The 14472-nt window shown below is 33.4% G+C and overlaps 1 protein-coding gene across 5 annotated transcripts in view; it reads left to right on the plus strand.

Annotated features, from left to right (window-relative positions):
* Positions 1–14472, plus strand: part of B3GALT1 (beta-1,3-galactosyltransferase 1) — a 588653-nt gene that overhangs the window by 237572 nt on the left and 336609 nt on the right. The window contains exon 3 of one of the 5 annotated variants that reach the window (XM_055380260.2): positions 10738–10846. The exons of 3 other annotated variants lie outside the window; for them this stretch is intronic. The gene's annotated coding sequence lies outside the window, so the exon portion shown is untranslated. The remainder of the gene's footprint in view (positions 1–10737; positions 10847–14472) is intronic. One more of the 5 variants, XM_063694963.1, reaches the window with a different exon arrangement.

The following is a 14472-nucleotide window of genomic DNA, read 5'->3' on the forward strand; positions in this document are numbered from 1 at the left end:
TATTTGTAAACTGCTGATTTCTTTGGAGCATTGTCTCAATAATCTTTTTGTAAAGCATCAGTGATTTTGCCATACTTCCACCCAAGCTTCACCATACACGTGATGTTTGTTCTTGCTTCCATTTTAGTAGAATTCAAGTTGCTCTGATAGAAGCTCTTGTAAAACTCATGTCTTATCCTTCTTAGTGCCTCAAACTAGATTCTGTTCAGAGATCTTATAACAAGTGAGTGAAAGTTTTTTGTAGTGCAAAAAGTACATATTTTCCATGATCTTCTTGAAGATCCCTTTTACAGGCAAAACTGTAGCCTACTTTTTCCCATTTCATGATTATTTTCTATCAGTTTTTTTAAAATATCACTTTAATGGCTGTATAATCTTCCACTCCAGGTATGTACTTACTTAACTACTTAACTACTATCCAAATCTTGGAATTTATTTTTTTATATTAGAAATAATATGACAGTGAACATCTTTGTCTACAAATGTGGCCTAATTTTTCATTGGTTCTTTAGTAAGACTAAAGACTGACATTGTTACTTTAAAATGTTTGAATGTGTACAAGTCCTTTGTCATAAATTGCCAAATTTCTTACATCTTTCCTAAATCATTCAAATTTATTTTGCTACTATCACAATACAGGACACTCAGTTCTTTACAGTCTCACTGCCTCTACTACCATTATTTTAAAACTAGGAGCACCACAATTTTATGTAATTCCTAGAACTTGCTTTGTATAACTCTTTTTATTTCTAAGCAAATTTACATGGTAAAAGACATATCATTCATGTGTTTTTATTTTATTACCCCAAAATCATACGTATATTATTTAGAAAGATATATTCTAGTCACAAAGCAATATTAATTTTTTGTAAATTAATGAAAATAGACATTACCAACATATATGTGTGTGTGTGTATATATATACACATATATATATAATCTATATATATATACACATATATATAATCTATATATATACACATATATATAATCTATATATACACATATATATAATCTATATATACACACATATATATAATCTATATATACACATATATATAATCTATATATACACACATATATATAATCTATATATACACACATATATATAATCTATATATACACACATATATATAATCTATATATACACACATATATATAATCTATATATACACACATATATATAATCTATATATACACACATATATATAATCTATATATACACACATATATAATCTATATATACACACATATATATAATCTATATATACACACATATATATAATCTATATACACATATATATATAATCTATATATATACACATATATATATATAATCTATATATATATGTATATGATTTAAAAGGTAAAATTGTTTAAATGTGGCCCAAAATATATTAGGAATTACTAATCTGGCCATTAGACCACAAAAATTATAGATTGTAATGTGACCTCTGCCATAAGGCTTCTAGAAAGGAAATGGCAACCTAACTTTTATGAGACCTGCTTTTGGTATCGTTAATAAAGTGTCGAGTCATTACTCAGCTTACTGGAGGCTGGGTTTGAAAATTCTATTAGGATTTTTTGAGAAGACAAACTAAATATACAAAATCTTCTCCAGATTTAGTCATTCATGTGTTCCTGGGTTTGCCTCTTCTTCTCCCAACTTTGTTTTTTCTTTATTTTTGCCCTGAAAATATTATCCCAATTCTGGTCAAATATTCCACGTGCACTTAAAACCATATACCAGTAAAAAACTGAATTAGCAGCAGATTGACACATTTTTCTAGATTTTTCTAGAATTTTCTCTTGCCAGTATCCGAGATGTTCATGAAAGTCTCTGCTTCCATGTTGGGCTAAATTTTCTCTATCAAAAGACATATTTAAATAGAAGAAAGATGTCTTCCAATGTTGGTTGTGTATTTAATTCACAAATTAAAATACACTGCTAATTAGCAACTTCTAGATTTCTTTCTATTGAAAGTTAAACAGTGTTTTAGAATTCAAGGTACCAAAAACTCTGTACACATTGAAAAAGAGTAGGTGAAATCCCTATCTAACCTTCCCAAGTCCAAAATAAAATGTTTTTCCTTAAATTGATATTAATATGAGATTTAATGTTTTTCAATTAAAGAATGAGTGTTCTTTATGAACCATAGACTTCACTGGAGTCTTTCACCTGTGCCTATACATTCCTATACGATGTACAGTAAAAGCGTTCTAAAGCATGAAGGTGCTTTCAAACAGGAAGAGCCCTGTAAGTACTTCAGAAGAATTTCCAATCTAGGACCAGCCAAGAGCATAGTAGTATAAGTGGTAAACCAGTGATTTTCATGTTGGTGATCTCCCTCTCTTTAGATGCCACTGGATACCCATGACTCCCCAGAAAAGCATCTGCTGTCCCATAGGCACCCATCCTCCACACGTCTTCTGTTTTTTTTAATCTTTAATTCTAGTCTCGATTTTATTTCATTCACAATTCCATGCAGTTAAGACTAAAATTGCGGATTGTGTGTCAGATATTTGGAAAGAACATCTTAATCTGAAAGAATGACTTCTATAATGGAATTGGATCAATGCCTAAAATCACACAAGTTTTATTAATTAAAACTGTAATGTTACAAAATCCCAAATTACTAAAGGGTATGTAATGAAAAGTCTCCATTCTGCTCTTGCCCACACATTCCAGTCACCCATTTCCTCTCCTCAAGAGCAACCACTATCAAAAGTTTCTTGTGTATCCCTTTTTTTTTTTTTTGAGACGGAGTTTTTGCTCCTGTCACCCAGGCTGGAGTGCAGTGGCACAATGTCAGCTTACTGCAACTTCCGCCTCCCAGGTTGAAGCAATTCTCCTGCCTCAGCCTCCCAAGTAGCTGGGATTACAGGTGTGCACCACCATGCCCAGCTAATTTTGTATTTTTAGTAAAGACAGGGTTTCACCACCTTGGCGAGGCTGGTCTCGAACACCCTAACCTCAGGTGATATACCCACCTTGGCTTCCCGAAGTGCTGGGATGACAGGTGTGAGCCACAGCACCCAGCCTTATTTGTAAGCATTTCTGTCAGTTCCTTGTAAGTTCTACACAAACAAGAGCAGTATATACACGATGTCCTGTGCTTTGCTATTTGAAATATAGTGATATCACAAAGATATTTTATTTTCTCACATATAAAGTTGCCTCAGTTTTTAATGGATTCATAGTCCATTAGATGGGTGGAGCATTATTTCTTTTATCAGTCACTATTGCTGGATATTTAGCAAATTTTCAAATTTTTATTCTTATAAACAATACTGCAAATGATTATTCTTTTATATATGTAGAATTTTCTTGATATAGGATGTGAACATTTTAAAAACTTCTAACATTTAGTGCTAAATTGCCCTCCATGGAAATTGTATACCAGTAGTTCACCAGAGTTTATCTTTATCCTTACCAGCATACCACATCAAACATTTTTATTTTTGCCCTTGAGAAGCAAAAATTATATCTTGTATTTTAAGTATGAATTTCTTTTCATGAGATTGGACATATTTTTGTCATATATATTGCTTTTCTTCTAATCATACTAATTTAATACCTGGCCTTATCTATGCACCCCTAAGAAAAATATTCTGTGACCATTAACCACTTGAGAAAAAATGCAGATTTATTGTAAATAGCAGGTTAACCACTGTTCAGTGACCTCTTTATAACATGAAAACACTGTCTCAACATTTTCTTCTCCGGGGTAAATAATTCCTTTCCCAATGGCTATAAACTGCTAAACTCACTTCATAGCTAATTAATTAGTTTAGGCTGTTAAAAACCTCTGAATGTTTTGTAAAAATGTCAACTCAATTGATTATCTTGTTAGCAGAATACTAATCAAAACTTTGTTAAATGAATTGCATTTTTGAGAGATTGTGTTGAACTCTTCAGGTTTTAAAATAGATAAACCACGAACAATCTACAAAATTCACATTCAAAACAGTATACAATGAAAGTAAGTCATCTATGCTCCTCGATCTGCCATCAGACAGTACTTCTCCCAGAAGACAAACACCTTTAACTAACTAATTTCTTTGCAAGAGAGAGGCACAGAGAAAGCTCACAAGTATGTACTGTTATCAAGCCAAATAGTCACACTATCAGCACCTTGCCTTTGTTCTTCTGGACAACATGTCAACATGTTTTAGAGACGTTTTCATATCAGTATGTCTAAAGTCATATCATTCTTTTTAACAGCTATGTGGTATTCTAATGGGTAGACATGCTTTAGTCCATAATACTGGATATTTAGATTATATGCAGCACAAATTGCCTACATCATCAAAAATGTTGCAGTAAACTATCATTTTCACATGCCATTTCCCATATATGCAAGAGCATCTGCAGGATAAATTATTAGGAGAACTCTTTGATAAAATGGTAGGTATATTTTCAGTTAACACATGTTGTTGTATTGCCTTCCCTGGCAATTGATGCCGATTATACATTCACTTCAACATGTCTCTATATCAGAATGTTTCTACACAGCCTGAACAACCCAGTGTATTTTCAATATTTTTATATTTGTCAGTCTTTCAGAAAGGAAATTGTGTTTTGCTGTAGTTTTTTTTGTTTGGTACGTTTTCCTTTTTATTTTCTAAATTGGAATCATATTGTCTATTTCATATTTTAGTCTGCTTTTATTCATTTAGCAAAATATTTAGAACATTTCACATTTATTCTTTATAAACAATATTTTAATAAACTTATTTTGTAATATTTTTAAATTTACATAAATATTTCAGAGATAACACATTTGTATTTTCTCTCTCACTTACATATTTATTCAGTCATTTATTTATATTGCTATGGACTTACATATATTATATAACTTTAGGTTGTAATCCAACACTCTGCTGTTTATTTTGTTGCTCAGATTCTTTCAGATGTAGCCATTGGGAGCTCTTTCATTTTTTTATTTTTTATTTGTATTTATTTTTGAGACAGGGTCTCACTTTGTCACCCAGGCTGGAGTGCAGTGACACGTCACAGCTCAAATGACCCTCCCACCTTAGCCTCCCAAGTAGCTGAGACCATAGGTGCATGCCACCACACCTGGCTAATTTTTTTTTTTTTTTTTTTTTTTTTTTTTTTTTTTTTGTAGAGACAGGGTCCGCCTATGTTGCCCAGGTAGGTCTCAAACTCCTCAGCTTAAGTCTTAAGTGATCCTCCTGCCTTGACCTTCCAAAGTGTTGAGATTACAGGTGTGAGCCATCTAGCCTGGTGGAAGCTCTTTCAGGTTGGCGCCTATGTCCTTTTGATCACAGTCCCCAACATTTTGTTCCTTGAGCACTTCTTTATTTTCCGGTTCAAGATGTTCCTGGATCATCTTGTACTTCCTTGCCTATACCTGCAATCAACCATTTCTCCAAGGACCCCTGGTTCCCTGTATTGGAGAATGGTATTTATAAATGAAAATCTGGATACTGTTTATGTTTGTTGCTACTGGAGATTCATTGCTTCAAAGCCATGTTAGTGCACAGAGTTAGGTAACACACACACACACACACATATATGTGTAAAATTATGTCTGTATCTATCCCTCTGTTTATATATTAAGGTAAACATGAATTCCTGTTTATGTCTCCAACCCTTATCCAGTAGTACATTCTAGTCTTCCTTTTTTGTTTCTCTGTAACTTCCATCTCTGAGGGTGTGAACAACATGGCTGTCTCCATCCAACATCCGTTTACTTATTCATTCAACCCCACAACAAACATAAAGCCATTTCAGAATTATAACCTGTATCCCTATAAGAATATAACCTTATCAACCCCTGTATGAGGCTATTAGACAAACTCAGTAAATAGAAGTTGAGATATACATGTTTATAAAAAAACACTAATTAGGCCTATTTCTTCAAGTCCTCATAAATATGTGTAGTGTTATGTCATTGTGTCATGCACAATTTGTGTATGTGTGTATATGCACACCTCTATCATAGGCATGAGTGCCCAAGAACTCATGCATAGGTGTGCTTACACAAATGTAATTTGCATTTTACAGTATCAAAGCTTAGGTAGAATATTTTAACAGCTGCACTTTATTTCATAATTTATAGTTACAAATTGTTGTTTCTTACTAATTGTAAATTCAATTCATGGCCTTTGTCAGTATTTTAGAAAACAGCAAAGAAAGATAATATAAATTACATATATTTCTACTACCTACAAATAGTTATTATTAATATTTTCTTGCATTTCCTTTCAGAATTTTTTCTATGACTACGTATTTGAATGCAGGTTATTATAGAATTTGCATTCAACTATATCACTAATATATACCGTATATACTGTTTCTAATTCATTTAAATAAAGAACATTTCACCATTATCTTCTAATATATTTCCTTAATATCTGCATTTATTACAAATTATGAATTTGTCATAACTTATTTAATCATATTCTATGATATGATGTTTATAGTCCTTCTACTTTTTCTTTTTTCCTATTTCTCATTTCTTGGGAGGAATTCCTAAATATGAAACTACCACAGTTAATGATATGAAAGATTAATGTCTTTTTTATATAGATTTCAGGCAACCAACCATATCAATGATATTTAAGTTGCCCGTCTCACACCACTCTCTCAATATTATGAACTTGGAAGAATCCATTATGTCCTTTGCCCATTTTTTTCCTATTGGCTTCAGTGTTTGGTTGATTTTAATCATTTTTCTTCATATTAAAGATATTCAATCTTTATCCATTATCTTTGATACAAATAAGTTTCTCCCTTATGTGATTTATACCTTCATTTTATAGAAATGAAAAAAAGCTAATACATTTGTGATTACTTTTCTAGACCAGAACTGAAAATCATGTTATGCCATTTATTTATAAAAGATGTATACTCAGATAACTTTGACTAATAATTGGACTTCCTTTTCACAAAACCATAAATAATAAAACTTTATTTTCAAACTCAAGTGTATTCATCAAAAAAATTATTTGACTCCATATTGCATGCTTTTTTCATAACATAATAATCGTGTGTACTGGTATACAATTTTAAAAATATTATTCATAATCTTATACAATCCCTCTAAACCTTGTGCTTTTCCTCTCTAAAAGTTGAAGAAATAGAGGTATTATATGGTCAAGTGGTTTTCTGAGGACTAGCTGCATATGTAACGGCAATGTCAAGTTTAGAACCTGAAGTTTGTCTACTCTAACCAGAAAAAGAATATTAAAGTTATTTGTGTTAAATTTTTCCCAGAATTGTTTTTCAAGAAGGGAGCAATTCAATAAACTGTTGCTCTTTTTTGATTTTGGATGAGGGAAGACATTGGATAACATTATAAAAGATAAGGTTAAGTCAGATTGGACATTTGAAGAGAAAAAGCATGTTGCAATATACCATCAAGAGATGGGCCATACATTTTGCAGCCCTCGTGGAGCATTAAAAATGATCCTTCACCTGCACTTAGAATAAAAGCCACACAGTTTACTGTGGCCCAATGAGACAGACATGATCTGGCTTCTGCCTGTTTCTCTAACCTCATTTGTTTGACTTTCCTGCTCTTTGTGCTTCAAGCATCCTGGGCTGGTCTCCGCTCTATTGCAAGAAAATGTCAGGTTATTTCCATGTCAGAGACTTTGCATTTTGTATTTCTTCTACCTAGAGACTCTGCCCTTTGGCCTCTGAATATCTGGGTTTTATTTAATTCTTGGTCTGTTTTGTGCCTCTGGAGTTCCTGGTCCCCTATTGAAGGGTGCCTCTCCTCCATTTATTCACTGTCATATTGCTCTGTTTATTTCCTATAAAGCACTTTCCATGACTAGTTGGTGAGGGACCATGTTCACTTCTTCAAGGAGACAAGAGTGTATAGTCCATAGCCAGACAACCTAGACCAAATTCTACTTCGCTACTATGGTTGCATGACATTAGGCAAGTCTCTTAGTCTCTCTGTCTCTCAGTTTCCTTATGTATAAAATGTACTTAATGAAATACTCTTACAGGAAATAGAACTACATGCTCTATACAGTTTTTTCATTAATTCTTCTCTTGTTAATGCAGGTCTGTGGAGTAATGGGAGGATACAGAAAGGAAATCTTATTGCATTTTACATCAAATAAGGCATTAATTGTTGTAATACTTTTCATTTATTTTGTTTTGTTTTCTAAACATAGAGATCTTAGGATTCCAAGGATTCCTAGGAGGTCTCCTGTTTCCCAGCTTTGTGCCCTTTATCTTGGGTCTGCTTCTGGCTTCTCTGCTCCCTTTTGTATTAATAGTAAAACTCGTCTAGAGCTCTGTCTGTGCTTCCTGTTATCTCCCTTTGTGTATTGATTCCGTTTCAATAGCATTTTCTTTCCTATCACTCCATTGAAATGCTTCAGTTGACATTGCAGTCCAGTAGTCTCCCATCTCACTGAAACTCATGTCATTTCTCATTTTTCATTTACTTTATGTGTCAAAAAAATTTGACACTTTGATCACTCCGTCCTTATTTAACAAATTTTCTGCCTATCTCCTGGAACACATACATTCCTGGTTTTCCTCCTATCTCACCAGTAGTTTCTTCTCAATTTTTATTACTGGCTTCTCATTCCCATAACCCTAAATGCTGGCATATCTCCTTCCAGACTAAACCTTTGATCCTTTCTATATCTGCATTCTTGCAAGGCGATTTTCTTATCATATGTACCAAATTACCATCTATATACACTGGCAACCTCTGAATTTATACTTCCAGCCCAAACCTCTACACTAGTGCCACATTCTTGATATTTGCCTCTTTGGCACTCTAAGAGGGCAACTAATAGAATTAGGATGAATCTTTTGGTCTGAGCTACTGAAAGGCGGAGGTGCTAGTAACTGAGATGGGGACAGCTGATAGAATTCTCAGACTCAGCATATGGAAAACTTTGTTTCCAATCTCACTCTCCTCCCACATGAGCACCACCTTCAGCTGTCCCCATCTCAGTTGCTAGCACCTCCGTCTTTCAGTAGCTCAGACCAAAACTTTTAGATTCATCCTTGATTCTTCTCTTTTTCTTGTAGCTCGCATCTCTTAGTAAATCTTGTTGGTTATATCTCAAAATATATCGAGAGCTTAACCACTTCTCACCCCTCTTTGTTGCTACCCCTCTGGTACAAGCCACACCATTTCTCACCTGAATTATTTCAGTAGTCTCTTATATCGTCTCCCTGACTCTACCCTTCCCCCAAATCTATTCTTTACACAGCAGCCAAAGCAGTTTTTTAAAAAATCATAAATCAGATTATGTCACTCCCCTTCTCTCAGTTCTCTAGTGGAGTCCTGTCATCTTTAAAGTAATATTTCAAATCTTTACAATGGCCAATGAGACTCTACTTATCTAGCTCCTGTTTACTTCTCTGAGCTCACTTCCTACAAATCTCCCTGTGCCTATTTCTTCCTTGATCATGAAAGCCAATCCAATCTCTGTGACACTGATCTCTACTTGGACTCCTCTTCCTTCAGATATTTGCAGAGCTTGCTCCCTCATTTAATTCAGATCTCTGTCCAAACGTTCTCCTCAAACAGATTCTACCCCCTATTGGCCAGTGTTAACTAAAATAGCACTCACATCTCCCTTTGTCTCTTCTCTAAATCTATTTTTGTTATTACACTTATATATTACATATTTTTGTTTATCTCTTTTTTGTCTGTTTCACCCACTAGAATGTAAGTTGCATGAACGCATAGGCTTCCTATAACTCCCTTGCTCCTAAGATCAGTGCTTGGCAGCCAGTAGGTGCTCGCTAAACATTTCTAAAGGAAAGAATGAAAGAATGAATGGTCTTCTTACAATGCAGTATATACATGCTGCTGGAATAGTTCCTTAAATAAAATGTTAATCCTCTTTTGTGCTAGATTGGACTGAATAATCCACTTTCTTTGATGTTCGATGTTAAAGTGATGCCATTAAACAGCTATCAAAAAATTGAGAATTAAGGATCGAAGAGAATCCAAATGCTCAGCTGACTTAGCTACCACCCTGTAGCCTGCATGGCACTGAGGCAATCATCCATCTTTATTGAATGCTTGTCTTATTTTTACAACTCTTTCAGCCATTCACAACTTTGATGGGAAACCTTTTCCAATATTTAATTATTCTTTCAATTGAATATCTATTTTTTTAAATCAAGTCAGATTTAATCACACCAGTTTAAGCTCATTTCTTTTGTAGATCTTCTGGGGAAATAGAAAACTACTTCTGCATACAATCTGCTTAGGTAGATTAGCCTGCATATTCAGTACAAGGGTATGTAATAGGTGCACTAATGCTTGTTGTATGTAGTTGAATAGATTGCATGTGAACAAGAAAGAATTGTTTAGCCATTTCAAGTACTTTAGGGTTTTTATCTTGAGACTGTTTTTATCCATTTAACTATTTTTGTTATTTGGCTTTAAATACTGTTTCATTCTCCTACCAAACACAGACATCAACGTTAACATAGCAAATGAGCAATGGGAACTTTAAAATATTAATCCCAAGGTCTTGAATGTCAAAGTAATAATTACTTTATCTCAGTGACATGTGATGATTTTAAATAATAGCTCTTCTGTTTGTCTGGTGATGGGCATAAATCTCAGCATAAATCTGTGTGAGGGTGGATTGGGGTGGAGTTGGCAGGGGAAAAGGAAAGGGGATAGAGCAGAAAGGATACTGTCAGGAAATTAAATGAAGGATGGGACTTCTTTAATAATGTAGTCTTTTCTTTTTTTCATAATATGTTAGAGTAACCCAAATGATCAACCACCAGGTGTGAAGATTGAACCTGCTGTGGTGAGTAGGACTACCCTTTGGACAGCATTATTAAAGCCAGTCACAAAGGCATATTTCCAAGGTAGGAAAGTCTGATTCAATTATTTCTTTCTTTAACTACTACACAGCTTACTTCTGATCATAAAAATAATATATATTGTTCTAAAAAGTTAAAAAAGAAAGTAAAACACTGTGATGCCACCATCTAGATAGAATCATTATTATTTCTGCACTTTATTTCTTTCTCCTATCTTCTGTGCATATTTTAACGTGTTACTGAGAGTAGTGATACTCTATAATTATGTATTATAACTTTTAACTATTATGACAATATATGCCCATTCCTCGCAAACATCTAATTTCAATAATCAAATAATATTTCAAAATTTATCAAGATATTTTAATTTACTTAGCCATTTGCTTATTGTGAATATTTTGGCTCAGTGGGTTTTTTATGCACAAAACATTTAAATTATTTTTTGGATAAGTTCATTTTTACAAAGAAGAATTTGGGGTCAAATGTTCTGAAAACTTGCCTTTTTATTAGTAGTGGTTGTTTTGGTCCCATGCATTCCTCATAATTTTATTTTAAATTGCTAAGTTGAATATGTAAATTACTAATTGGATCTCATTGTTATTTTAATTTGTATGTCTTTGCCATAGCTGATGTTGAACATTTTCTCCTGTTTATTAGCCACTTATGTTTCTTCTCTGGGGACTTGTGTCATATAATATTTTAATTTGTCTATTGGGATGCTAGCATATGAATTTTTTAACAAATAATTTCTGCAATCAGGACAAAACAATCAGGTTCACCAGCCATTTAATTTTAGTGCTGTTTGGTTTAACTTATTACTATAGCATAATAAAGAAATGTTCAAGGCCATTGTACCACATAATGTCTTAGAAAATATTCTTTGTTTAGGCCCTGTCCAAACATTTTCTAAATAAAATATCAAGAATTATTTTATTTATAGGCAATACTGTTATACATAGATTCATTTTCTGTATTTTTTGTTTGTTGCTTTAAATCAAGGAAATCAAGTAAAATGTTTTTCTGTATCCACACTTTCATATATTTCTTTACTTCACTCTATTCTCACCTACACACACACTTACACATACACACACACACTCACTATTTATCATTCATTAGCTTCTCTTAGTTTTTGGAAAAGGAGAAAAAAAATAACGTTCATACTCACATATATGTTATGCTTATGTATAACCTATGCATGTTGAGTGCTTATTTTTAAAGACAACAATGCAACATTTCATTTTTAGGTTTTTTTTAATTGCTAGTAAATAAAACTACAACTGAGTTTGTATATTTTGTTTATATCCTGTTTTATAGCTTTCTTATTTTATATAGATAATCATGTCTGCAGATAGAGAAAGACAGTTTTACTACATCTTTTTTTTTTTTTTTTTTTTTTGGGAGACAGAGTTTCGCTCTTGTTGCCCAGGCTGGAGTGCAGTGGCGTGATCTCAGCTCTCCACCTCCTGGGTTCAAGCGATTCTCCTGCCTCAGCCTCCAGAGTAGCTGAGATTATAGGCATGTGCCATCACGCCTGGCTAATTTTGTATTTTTAGGAGAGACGGGGTTTCTCTATGTTGGTCAGGCTGGTCTCGAACACTTGACCTCAGGTGATCTGCCTACCTCGGCCTCCCAAAGTGCTGGAATTACAGGCATGAGCTACTGCGCCTGGCTACCTCATCTTTTTCCATGTAAATGCCCTTAATTTTTTCACTTGACTCATTTCACTAGCTAGGATCTCCAGTGTAATATCCACAATAAGAATGATCATCTTTGCATTCTGTCTTTCACCATTATGTTACCTGTAGGTTTCTCATATGTACTTTTTATTTCTACTCCTAGTTTTCTGAGAGTTTTTTTTAATTATAAGTGAGTATTGACACATCAAATACTTTTTAAGAATCTATTAATAGTGTGACTTTTCTTTCTACGAATATGGCATATTATTTTTGGTATTGTATTTTAGATAATTTGATATTTAGATATTTGATTCAACCTTGCATTACAGTGGCAAATCCCAATTGTCATGATCTATTATCCTTTTTTATCTTGCTGTATTCATTTACTAGTATTTTGCTATGATTTTTTGTGTCCCTGATGATGAGGGATATTGGTCTGTAGTTTTCTTATGATTGCTCTATCATTATACATGTAACTACCTATAGTTTTTGTACTATTTTTAACCACTCTAATTGGACATTATTATTATTATTGTTGTGCTTGATAGTTATTGTTCAGATTCCGTTACGTTTTACCAATTTATTTGCTCACTATTCCTTTTTAATTTCAGTCCTTCTCTTTGCAACCATGTTTCTTCCTCCTGGAGTACATCCTTTAAAAGGTCTGGTAGTGAGTTATTTTAGTGATAGCACTTTCAATTTGTTGTTTGCCTAGAAATGTCATTCTTTGAATTGTTTAGACAGGTGTACTATTCAAAGGTAATGGGTTTTATTTCCTCTCAGCACTTTGAAAATGATATTCTACTGTCTTCTAAACTCCATTGTTGCTGTTGAAAAGTTTGTTTTATGATAATTATTCATTTTTGGTAATTTGCCTTTATTCTGACTGATATTAATGTGTTTTCTTTGCCTCTGAGCTTTTACTGTTTCATTACAAAATATATATGGTGTATTTCTTTTTATTAATCTTGTTCAAAGCTTATTTCTGAAGATACTTATCTTTCATCATTTTTGGACCATTTTTAGCCCTTAACTCCGAAGACATTGCTTTCTCCCATCCTCTCTTTTCTTTCCTTCTGGAATCTCATGTTGATGTAGGTTGGGCCTGCATATTCTGTCATCTACATCTCGTAACTTCTCTTTTATATTTTGTATCTTTTTTCTCTTCTTTTGTACAGTAGGTAATTTCTTCATATCTGTTATCTAGTTCAATTAGTGCTTTTTTTAGGGGAAAGAGGGAGTACAGGCAAGACATTGAAACTTTTGGGGATTAGGGAATGGAAGAGAATTTGTTCACGGTTTGCCCTGTTTTTATGTAAAATATACTAGTTGGAAATATTTCTGTGGGTGGACATTTTTAATGGGGAAATCTTTGCTAGCTGTGGAAAATCAAAAATATTTTTCTAAATTAAGATGTTTTAAGTACAATGAGTATCACAAGGAATGGATCAAAAAGAGATCCCAAGATAGTAGTTGAGCTGACTCATAAGCTACCATAAGAACCTTTAATTTCTCTGCCAAGCAACTATGACTGTAAATATGAAGAGAAAGTATATAGATATTTAGATATTTATGTGACGGGAGGGCACAGCTACAGTTAAATTATGTCATCTTAGGTAAATTTGTGAAGCATTGTTAGTACCACTGTTCTTACAATTTTAGTAATCAAATCTGGACTGGCAAATATGTGGGAGAAGGAAACCAATATTTATTAAGCATTTGTGATATTCTGCATTAGGCACTAATTATTCTTACAGTGGTCCTGAGGTTAAGATTTTGTTATCCTCATTTTAAAAAAGAAGAAAGTCATCTTGGAGGAGTATAGCCACTAAGGTTTACAAAGCTAGCAGGTGGCAGAGCCAGACTCAAACCCAAGGGTCACTTCTAGGACCATGATCAATTTCACAAAGCCATGCTGTTTTATCAGAAGTCCCATTCCCTTGATGAAGCTAAGTCATCAAGGGAACAAATGAATAAGGGTTATCTTAGAGT

Source organism: Gorilla gorilla, chromosome 11 (assembly GCF_029281585.2).
Source record: "Gorilla gorilla gorilla isolate KB3781 chromosome 11, NHGRI_mGorGor1-v2.1_pri, whole genome shotgun sequence".
Classification (NCBI taxonomy): domain Eukaryota; kingdom Metazoa; phylum Chordata; class Mammalia; order Primates; family Hominidae; genus Gorilla; species Gorilla gorilla.